The 12,252-nt window shown below is 37.1% G+C and overlaps 1 protein-coding gene across 3 annotated transcripts in view; it reads right to left on the bottom strand.

The window, feature by feature from the left end:
• Gdap2 (ganglioside induced differentiation associated protein 2) overlaps positions 1 to 12,252 on the bottom strand; it is a 291,983-nt gene that overhangs the window by 83,502 nt on the left and 196,229 nt on the right. The gene's annotated exons all lie outside the window — the stretch shown is intronic.

Genomic DNA, 12,252 nt, shown 5'->3' with positions numbered 1-12,252 from the left:
AAAATTATATCACTAATATGAACGCCAAGTACAATTCTGTTTCAGAATCAGTGTTTTATTCATTTAAGGTTGGGGTAAGTTTTTGGTTTGGTGGGGAGGCGGCTCAAGTTGCTCCCTAAACTTGCTCGAATAGAACAGTTTCCAGTTCGCGAGTGGAATTTGAGGGAGTATTTGGAGCTCTGGTTTTTACCGTGTTTTATTTAACTTGCTTTGTTGTCTGTCTGTTTACTTCAAATCTAGTAACTAATTTTAAACACAGTTGCAGTTGACCAATCTAACTAAAACTTTGCACACTTTTCTGATTCGGATGGCAATACATGAATATGAAACCAAAACCAATATAAGACCATTTTTTCTTATAGCTCCCATACAACGGTACCAGCCGATTTCAGGTATTTTGAGGATTTTATCTTCATTCTTAGCCCAAATTGGCTGTAACTTGGCATTTGGAGTTCACAATGACACAGAAACGTCCCCACCAAAAATTGTGGACATAGGCATTTTAAAGATGTTATCTAAATTTTCGGCCAACATTGGCTGTAATTTGGTTATGGGGTTCTCAGTGGTCAAAAAATTGTATTTACTAAAAAGTTAAAAATAAAAAATAATTTAAAAAATTAAGCAACAGTGTTTTATTTATAAATGCACTGAAAGCTATAAAATCATTTTTACGCTTAGCATCAAGTAGTATGATCTTCTCCATGGTGAAATCTCTCAAATAAATCGCTTGCATTTAAATTAAAAATGGTGACTAAATTAAACGTCAAGCGTTTTGAGAGATCCCATCATGAAGAAGAATATACTTATTGAGAAAAAATATTTTCTAGTTTTTAGTGCATTTATAAATAAAACACTGTAACTTAATATTTTCTATACCCTCAGCCTTTAGGCTAGAAAGGGTGTATATGGGGGTTTCTGAGTGAAATCGGACACTTTTTCAAGATGAGGTTTTTGATTTCCTTTATTTTTTGCTGTGGCGATGCTGCTCATTAGCAAAACATTTAAGTATATTTTCAGATTTTTTTTGACTAACGGTTCCAGAGATATCGCGCCTTGAAAAAGTCAAATTCTGTAAAAACTACATGCAAAGAAATACTCATAACTTCTTTAATATTGGTCCAATTTGAAAAAATCTTTTTTTGTATGTTTTGTTGTTTCATCAGCTATTAAATAAAAAATAGCAAAAAAATTTGCACAGTGGGCTTGGATGCTATTTTCACGATTTAATATTCAAAACCAATTTTTAAAGATGCTCGACCCCTTCGATTTTCTTTTAATTTTTTAGTGTTAAACTATGTTCTTTTTAAGTCCTATGTGGTAATGGGATTCGGACGATTACTATTTTTTCTGATTTTTTTTAAAATTTGTCAATACAATTTTTCTTTAATACCTTTGTCCAAAATTTGTATTTCCTGTATTTTTGAAGCTAATAGTACGTTTATATATAACCGGATTTAACAAACCCACTGGGTTTTAAATGTCAATTCCATTACATATACGTCAAACAAATCCTCATAAAGAAGGTTAACCCCCCAAAAAGCTCTAATATAAACAGCATATAAGAGTACATTATATATTATATATTTATCATAAAAAATAGACAAAAAAATGCACAGTGGGCTTTAACGGAATTTTCGCTGATGCATTTTCAAAATCAAAAAATGACGCAGTTTTTAAGATGTTTGAGATAAATTCATAAATATAAAATCAAAACAAATATTTATAAATAAAACTTGTAATTTTTTTAATAAAATAATAAATTTTGCACAAAGGTATAAAGGAAAAATTTAATTGACAAATTTTAAAAAAAATCAGAAAAAATAGTGATCGCCCGAATCCCATTACCACATAGGACTTGAAGTTATGAGTATTTCTTTGCATGTAGTTTTTACAGAATTTGACTTTTTCAAGGCGCGATATCTCTGGAACCGTTAGTCAAAAAAAATCTGAAAATATATTAAAATGTTTTGCTAATGAGCAGCATCACCACAGCAAAAAATAAAGGAAATCAAAAACCTCACCTTGAAAAAGTGTCCGATTTCACTCAGAAATCCCCATATACACTTTGATACGACCAAAAATGTGGCTCATCGAAATAACGGTTTTAGCCCCAAGTATGTTTAGACGAAATTCATTTCAGACAATTTGGAGTCGATTTAGCCATGTCCGTCCGTCTGGCTGGCTGGTGTGCAAACCGAACCAAATTTTGGGTATTGTAATATTTTGTCCAAACTTAGTTGAAGTTCGAAGATGGGCCATATTGGTCCACACCTTCGGGTATCTTTGCATAGGTTCAACATTTGCCTGCAAAATGGTGTGAACGATAACTCCCGAAGGGAGCAATCGGTTTGGTCCAAACTTTCCACATCGTATTATTCCTTCCAGATATAGATTGGGTTCGAATATGGACTATATCGGTCCACTTCTTCTTGCGCAAGTCTATACTTCCGAGATATTGGACTAAATGCTCCAAGAAACCCTGACGGCTCCAACCAAAATGGGAAATCCGCAAGATAATTCTCGCAGGGAGTTTCTGATTGGTGTAGACTTTGCACATCGTTTTATTACATCAAGTCATGTATTAGGAATATGGACTATATCGGTCCACTCCTTCGGCTACCTCCCACACAATATTCGGAAAAAGTGAAGTTCCTCTCGCATAATTTTGATTCTTTTTTCAGTAGGTTGTTCTAGCGGCCTCATTTACAACGGTAACATTTTTTCCGGAGTAAGTCAATACTTCCTGAGATAATGGCCCAAAAGCTCCAAAATCCTGCCGGCAAATACGAAAAGGGCTATTGTGCAAGATAACTCTAAAATCTTTTCGAAAATTTCTTTCAAACTAAGTAATTTAATATTTCGAGTTCTTTATGAAGAAGTTTGGTTACTGAAAATGTTTGGTATACGTCAGTGATTTGGTATAGCCTCACATAACGATACGTACAGATTTTAAAGTAAACTCGTGATACAAAATCAGTATATTTTATATACGGCATAGTTATTGTGTTTGGCTTTTTGTTTGGTCAGTGGCTGAGGGTATAACTCCGCCAGCACAGCTGACTGATACTTTCTTACTTGTTTAATTATTTTTTTATTGACAGTTTCAGTTTCACTATGACGAACGAAAATGAAAACGAAAGAAAAACTACTTAACTCGTGTATGATTTTCAAATTTTGTAGTTGTTTCGAAGCAAAAACAAAGTCAATATTACCATGAAAAGCAAAGTTTAGGTGTTTTTCGTTCGCATTCATTTTCTTTCGACATAGTTAAACAGGCCCTGATTTTTTTGACAAATGTATTCAAAACATTTATAATAGTAATCAATTTTCTCGCAAAATCCAGTAAAGTTTTTTTTTATTTTATTTGAATATATACTGTTGGGGAAAATAAATATGTAGTCTCATTATGATGCCTGCCACAAAATATATGGTTGAAGCAACAATTTTTATTTTCAGGTGTTTAAAATACGCTATTTTGTTCTTTGAATATGATTGCCTCTACAATATATCTTCTATGTGTGTACATACAATATGTTCCCAGCCCAGAAGGGATAATGGAGACTTCTCTCATATCAATGAGTGCACGCCGATTCATATTGACTCAATGATATGGCACCAACTGTGTATCGCCGAGTCCGAACGGCGAGTCTTACGACACTAATATACTCAGGAAATATAAGACAGCACAACACTAAGTGGTTTTGCCACCGCCGAAAATGTTGATGTTCTGGTCAGGTTAAAGATAGTGAGCTAACATGTGCCGCGCCTTCACCTACCAAAACGATAAACACCCAGCAAACCAAATGTCGTATGTCCGACACGTCTGAACAATTTCGGAAGCAACGTCGTTCAGATTTCGTTCCGATTTCTAAACTATTTTTCGCAGCGCAAATAGTTCTGATTTTGTACCGATTTCGTTCCGATTTCGGAACGGCCAAAGTTGAAATTTTTCATTCCTATGCCCTTACAAGTACTTGTGCAAAAATTCATCAACCTAGGTCAACTCCTTCTATTTTTGTCCACTTTTGTATGGAAGCGGCAACACTGTGCGACGTCGCTCCGACATTTCATTCCGAAATTATGTCAACCACTTCATACAACTTTCGTTAAGATATCGTTACGATTTCGGATCAGACATCGGACGTATCGTCCGAATTTTGTTCCGATTTCGTTAAGATTTCGGTACGATTGGTTTGCTGGGCACTTGGGTTGGGCATTGGACTAGTAACCCACCCCACAAAACTAATGGTACTATGAAAAAAGCAAGGAAAACATAAAAACAAACTCCTCAGTTGACGACCTCCGCAAAAGTTTTAAGGTCCATGATCTGCGAATCTGAACCTGCAACATTCGGAATCTTTATAGAGAAGGTGCAGTTTAAGCACTGGCAGATGTAATTGCAAAGTACAAGGCCGATTTTACTGCAGTACAGGAAGTACAACGGAGTGGGAAAAGCGTCACAACAACACCTAAAGTATTATAGCTGTCATGACATAAATCGTGAGTTTGGTTGCGGATGTGTAATAAGTCGAAGGTTAAAACATCGGGTCTCCAGCTTCACCCCGGTGAATGAAAAACTTGCTACAATTCGGATAAAAACTAAACGTTCCAACAGCAGTTTTATTTGCATTCATACTCCCTCTGAAGACAATGACGATCACACCAAAGATATATTTTACGAGCGCTTAGAATAAACATATGACCGTTGTCCTGCCTATAATAACAAAATTAAAATGGAAAGTCTCCACAGTAAACAGTCTGACAATAGAATGAGGCTGATACACTTCGCAATTGCAAAAAGCATGGTAGTTAGTACCACCAGATTTAAGCATTCCGACATTCATAAAGGCTCCTAGCTGTCACCAGACAAGAAATCTAATTGTTCACGTTGTAGTAGGTGGAAGACATTCATCGAGCGTATTGGATGTACGATCGTTCCCAGGATCAAACATCAACTCGGATCATTACCTTGTTGCAGCGCATCTTTGCTGTCCGATTAAACGTAGCAAATATAGTACGAATAGACACAATACGGATGTTGGGCATCAATAACAACAGATAGCCACAGCATATTCCACTCAACTGGACCAATTGCCTAAGGAAAGTACTCTTCCTTCCGATAACATGAAACACTGCGGCTAAGTAGTGTCTACTCAATGCCAACAGCTACAAATCCATATTTGGATAACAGAGATCTTAACCGAGGAACCCACGGTATGACAAGGAGTGTCGTGCAGCTACCGAAGAGAATAATGCGGCATATACATAGATAGGGCTACTCTGCAATCAGTAGCAACGCGTAGTGTAACCCGGAGGTATCGTGAGAAAAGGAGAGAGTAGAAACGTCTTTTCCGCAGGAAAAAGAGCGAAAAAAAGGAAAAGAGTAATGAAGTCTACCAAAGGGTGAAACATCAAACTGATGGCTTTGGTATAGACACATCCTCCAGAAAGCGTGCCGAGAATATGGGAACAGCATTTTTCTGTTGGTATGCAATACTGGCGAAGACGACAACGATACCACGGATCCAATCCCAGAGGATGGTATTGTATACAGTAACTAGTTCCAATTTATACGAGGGGTACTAAAAAACCTTCTGGCCTAGGCAACACGCAGTGTCGCCAGGCGTCATTTCACATTTTTTTTTTTTGAAAGTTTGACAGTTTTTAGCCTAAACGTACTTAGGACAGTTTGACATACGTCCATGTCTTGTGTTGTTTACAGTGTCTTGAAAAAATCAATTTGCGAAAAAATGGAATTTACTTCTGAACATTTTCGTCCTATAATTTTTCACAACTTTCGACGGGGATTTGAGTGCATCGGTAAGAGTGCATCGATCAAATTAAATCTTTGTATGTCGATAAAAGATCATCCTATAGCACAATGAAAAACTGGTTTAATGAATTCAATCGTGGCTGACACTCGCAAAAAACGAAGGTCGTGAAGGTCCCAAATCGGCCATTGTGCCAGAAAAAAATTAGCCGTGCGTGAACGGATAATGCTAGATCGCCATGTTACATACCGTGAGATAGAAGGATCCTTGGACATTTCTTCCACTAACTAACATTTGATATTGCATGAACACCTGGCCGCAAAAATGCATCGTTAGATGCAGCAAAATTGGTCTATCGCGATGCTTTAAACAACATTTATAAGATCGTGACAGACGACGAATCTTGTATCTATGCTTAGGAGCCCGAAACAAAACAGGAATCGACCGTTTGGGTCTTCGAATGCAAGCCAAATCCAGCGAAAGTTGTTCAGGGAAGAAGGCCTTCGAAGCAAATGCTCGTCTGTTTCTTCGGCAAAACTGACCGTGTGGCGACTATACGGCTTGGGAAATGTAGGACAGTTAATTCTGAGCATTACACTACAATTTGTTTGCCTGAAGTCTCCTGAGAAATTCGAAAAACGAACAAGAGAAAACGAATCGTTCTGCATCATGACAATTCGAGCTCTCACACATCGATTCAAATCAGAACCTGTTTGACCAGACAAAACGTGGAATTGATGGGTCATCCGCCGTACAACCCTGACTGGGTATCCAATGACTTCATTTGATTTCAGCAAATAAAGAAAAAAAGGCGTGGTCAACGATTTTCGTCGCCAGAAGCTGCTGTAAAAGCGTTCAAAAACCATGTTTTGGAGGTGTCTCAATCAAGTCGCTGAAAACAACCCAACACATGGTCGCATGTCAAACTGTCCTGAGTACGCTTAAGCTAAAAACTGTCGAACTTTCCAAAAAAATTTCAAATGACGCCTGGCGACACTGCGTGCTGTCTAGGCCAGAAGGTTTTTAGTGTCCCTCGTACTTCCCATTGTAAACTTTAACATGGCGATGCCATAGTAGATGTTAAGTTCACGAACGAAATAGTTTAATTGGACGGTTCATAGAAAAGAGCATATGAACTAGAGTTGGGCAATCTAGTTCATAGTTCACTGGCCTAGTTCAAAAACGTATGACGTTACAAACTAACGTGTCATATCGCATATACGCAGTTTTTCATACAAACGACCACTGTCCATTGAACTATATAGTGACCTAGTTCGTTCAATTGAAGTAGATTGACACAACTCTAGTATAAACTAGATAAGTCGACATAGTTCATTAGTTCACTGAACTAAAATAAGTGAGCCATTGAACGATCTACGAAGGAACGATTAACGAACAATCGACTCCCAATGTGCATAGTTCAGCATGTCCAAGGAAAATATTTAAACATGTGCTGTCAAATATGTTGTTCTTGTATAGCGAATTAAAATGTTGAGATGTCAATCTGGTCGATCAGCTGACCTGATGCAAGTACATACATTAGCTGTGTCTTTTTACGTGATAATTAGTAATAATTATTACTAATGTTGCAAATTTTGACACATGTATAAAGGGCAACGTTGCTGAAAAAAAATGTTTCAGCAACATTTAGTAAGTAAAAAGACACACCAATTGTAAATGTACCTAGAGGATGTCATTCACGTATGCATAATGTGACGCCGTCGTTTGTGTTGGGTAATGCCTTCGTAAACGTAATGGTAATTTATGTATAAATTTCTCATTAATTTTGTATGTTTTAATTATTCAAACTGTGAACGCAGTTCTGCTCAATAATAATCACATCATGAATGAAATGTTTATTACACAAAGCGTTTCCGAAGGAATTTTTATACCATTTATATTATACCAAATGTGTTTTATTTTTGCCTTAATTAATTATTCAGTTTTGTAAAATGAATAAAAATATCTATATTATAATGATTTGTTCGGAAGTAAATAAAATATTTACTGATTTTGCTTCTTCCTGTTTAGTGTGCGTCTGTATATGTGTTTCATACAAATGAACGAAGTTGTTTGCGCACAATTCTGATCAACAGAATTAAACAAGTGAACTATGTTACTGACTCTAGTTCAATGAAAAGATCTGAACTATATTGAGCAATATTTCAACTGAACTAGAAGCTACAACTCTACATAGGAAGTTATTATACCCAGCAGATGTTATTATTCTACACAGCAAACCAAACTGACCGAAATCGGAACAAAAAGCCACGGAAAATTCGAAAGGGACATATTTTCTTTCCATATGAAAATGAAAAAAAAAAAATCGCCGACGGCTTTTTATTGACACAGCCTCCTCCCACAGAACAAATCCACTCATAGACATTTTTTGTAATGCTATTTATGCTTACTTCAAACAGTCTAATAATTTTTACTGTTGTTTATATCCAATGACTTTGTTTTTCGACAACAAACAAAAAATCCATTAGAAAATATATTAGAAATCAGAACGAATTCGGAGCGAAGACTCCTAAGATTCTTACGACATTGTTCAGATGTTTCGGACATCCGAAACTTGCTTTGTTGGGTAGTTCCAAAATGTTGTACAGTTTACTTTTTCTGTGGTTGTTGTTTAGATAAGTGGTGGTCTTTATTTAAATGGTAATATTCGTTTGTTTACTTGCAGATAAAAATGTGAATTGGATCCCGTAGCTTTATTTAGTGATCAATTTTGTATTAGTACGGTTAAGAAATAGTTCAGAGCTAATTAAACTGTGACAATTGGAATTTTTATTTCCACAATTAACAGATGTCATAGACGATAGGAGTTGAAGGCACCATTCCCGAAACCATTTGTCGCACTATCGTTTGAAAGACGTGGAATTTCAGAAAGGAAATGGTTATTCTCTCGTGAGGTTCTTCTGGTTGTTGTAGATAAGGCTTAACTGTATGTTTCGCCATTGCTAGCATTAATGCATGTCTGCACATTTCCAAACTAACGACAAGCTGACGATTTGTGCATCCAACTGTTTCATAGCACCGATTTTCTGTCAGGCCCAACCATGTGCTTCCGATTGTTTTGCTTGTGCTAACCCCACAGAGATCGAAAATAATACTAAATCCTTCTTTTGAGCTATTGTTCTCGACATGTTTTCCAAACTATCGGTTTGTTTAATCAAGGCCTCAGGTGCTCACCGATCGGTTGAGGGCTTTGTTCAAGTACTTTAAGCCCTGAGTACATAAGCTGCCTTGCCTGCTTACCTTGCTTGCTTCTGATAAAAGAATAAAAAAGAAAAGGGCAACCCAGTTCGAAATTTCCTCGGCCTTCTTTATTCTTTTATTTTTATTATGTCAAAAATGAAGCAGGAAAGCAAGGCAATCAGGCAGAGCAGCTTATGTACGCAGGCCTTTACTTCTGTTTCAGATGCTACAATGATAGAAAAGTCTAATCACCACCTTAGGTCGGTGCTATACCGAACTAATAACAACTAATAACAACACACGTTTAGGAAAACTAACAAAGAACTATGCCGCCAAGCACTAGATTGGAATACTCAAAGTAGCAGGAAAAAAGCAAGATCTAAAAACTCATGCTAAAGAAGTCTTAAGTGCAGTACACATTGTCAGTTTTGAATAACGATTTTTCGCAATTATCGATAACTGTCCAACCGTCCAACAACCACAACATATTTTGTGGTTGCATGATGAATGACAAAAATGGACGGCCACACAAGCATGCAACCGATAATTTCAGTAAAGCTGTCATTCAAAATTGACAATGCATACCCAGCTTCATGAAGGAGTTGGAACCCACCAGGAAATCATGGAGCGAACTAAAAGCATCCTGGAGGATAAGGATTAACTCCTCAAGGAGTTAAGTGAATAATGTGGCTAAGTACTTCATAACTAAAATACGGCGGGTATATCAATATGTGGATTTGTACCGACCATTTTCAGCGGGAATGTTTTGTACCCCCAACGAAAACTAAATACAAAATTTCAGCCATTTCGGTTAGATAGTGTGGCCGAAAATCGGGAGGTACTGTTCTATAGGGGCTACATCAAAACGAAGACCTATACTGACAAACATTTTTGGGGAATGTTTTGAAGCCCTAAAGAAGCCAAATACCTAATTTTAGCCATTTCGGTTAGATAATGTGGCTAAAATATTTAAAATACCGAAAATGTGTAAGGACTGTACTATGGGGGCTATATAAAAACGTGGTCCTGTACTGACCAACTTCTGGGGGAAAGTTTTGTAGCCCCCGTAGATGATTAAATATCAAATCTAAGCCTTAAAAATACTGAAAGTCGGGAGGTACCCATCCATTAGGGCGTTATAGCCCTAGGAGTATTAGAAACTTCTGTATCCAATTATAAAGCTATACGATGGCTACTAAAAAACTTTCTGGCCTAATAATGAAAACGCGAATATTTATCATCAAAAGTGGCTAAACAAGTAATCCTATAAAACATTTCGAAAATCGGGTCAGATTTTAATATTAGCTATATATAGGGCCCATGGAAACTTTGAGGCCCCAGATCGGGTCAGATTTTAATATTAGCTATATATAGGGCCCATGGAAACTTTGAGGCCCCAGTGCCACGTTTTTACATATTCCGATTGTACTCAAAATTTGGCAATCTTAAAATATATGGCAAAATAAAAAAATCCGACAACGATTTTTTAAAACCGCCCTAGTGTTCATGTTATATCTAATGTATTCTGGTGGAAGAAATATGAGAAAAATGTTTTCTGCCACAGCGGTCGTTTTTGGACCTTCGCGTTTGAGCGAGCGTCAGCCATAGGGATACGTAAGTGGACTTTCGATTAATCGACTTTTTATAGTCAGGAGTCGTAGTCAAATTTTGTCTGGAGGGAAAATCGCATAATCCATTGTTTTGTGATCGATTTTCGATTGCCCATAGATAGTTGACTTGGCGGTTTTACAGTTTTAAAGTTTTGGCGGTTTTACAGTTTCCTGATTGCTACAAAGTCTGCGCAAAGGTTCAAAAGAAAAATCGACTCGAAAATCGATGAACAATCGATTATAATCGATTTTCTGCGGCGATAAAAAGTCGAAAGTCGAGTTTTGGGACAACTGAAATGACAATCGCATTTTTAGTTTTAGACCAAAATCGAAAAGTCGAAAAATCGATTATTGCTTTTCATTATCTATCCCTAGTCGGTCACGATTAAATTCATGAAACCAGTTTTTATACCCTCCACCATATTATGGTGGGTATACATAGTTAAATTTGTCATTCCGTTTGTAACACAACGGACACAACAGAGACTCTAAAAAGTATATATATTCTTGATCAGCATAAAATTCTAAGCCGATACTACCGCGTGTTGCCAGGCGCCATTTGAAAATTTGTTTGGAAAGTTTGACAGTTTCTAGCCTACTTAGGACAGTCCGTTGTACGACCATATGATGTGTTGTTTACAGGGACTTGAAAAAATCACTTTGCAAAAAAAAAAAAATGAAATATACTCGTAAACATTTTCGTCCAAGAATTTTTCACAACTTTCAAGACAAAAATGCATCGATCAAATTAAATCTTTGTACGAGTGAGAGTTATATACCGTGAGATGGAGGCATTTTTGGGCATTCCCTCCACCAACGAATATTTGATATTGCATAAACACCTGGCCGCAAAAATGGATTTTTCTTGTTAGATCCTGCAAAATTGTACAAACCCTCAAAAAGGCTCTTGTGGATTTTTTCAAAGAAATTGTGCATAAAATCGATCGCGGTGCTTCGAACGACATTTATAAGATCGTCACAGACGATAAATCTAGGAACTATGCTTTGGAGCCCGAAACAAAGCAAGAATCGGTCGTCTGGGTCTTCGAAAACGAGCCAAATCCAACGAAAGTTGTTCATGTAAGAAGCACTTCGAAGCAAAAAATCGCCTGTTTCTTCGGCTAAATTGACAGTGTGGCGACTATACGGCTTGAGAAAACTAGGACGGTTAGTTCTGAGTGTTAAACTACAATTTGTTTGCCTGAAGTCTCCTGAGAAATTCGAAAAACGAACAAGAGAAAACGAATCTTTCTGCATCATGACAATGCGAGCTCTCACACATCGATTCAAACCAGTGCCTGTTTGACCGGACAAAACGTGGAATTGATGGGTCATCCGCCGTACAACACTGACTGGGTTGCACATCAAGAAAAAAAGGCGGGATCAACGATTTTTGTCGCCTGAAGATGCTTTAAAAGCGTTCAAAAACCATGTTTTGGAGGTGTCTCAATCCGAGTGGAAAAACTGCTTCGCCAATAGGTTTGAGCGCAAAGAAAAGTGTATAAATCATGCTGCAGACTACTTAAGAAAACAATAAAAGCGTGTTTGATGGTAAATATTCGCGTTTTCATTGTTAGGGCTAGGGGTTTGGTATTGCAAGTGGGCTATATTAGCCCACGTTTTGATATAGCCCCCCTAGAAAGGTACCTCCCGATTATCGGTATTTTGAA

This window comes from Musca autumnalis, unplaced genomic scaffold (genome assembly GCF_047663935.1).
Source record: "Musca autumnalis isolate F117 unplaced genomic scaffold, ASM4766393v1 scaffold_5, whole genome shotgun sequence".
Classification (NCBI taxonomy): Eukaryota; Metazoa; Arthropoda; class Insecta; order Diptera; family Muscidae; genus Musca; species Musca autumnalis.
Note: the sequence above shows the minus strand (reverse complement) of the source record. Positions and strands in the feature narration are given on the sequence as shown.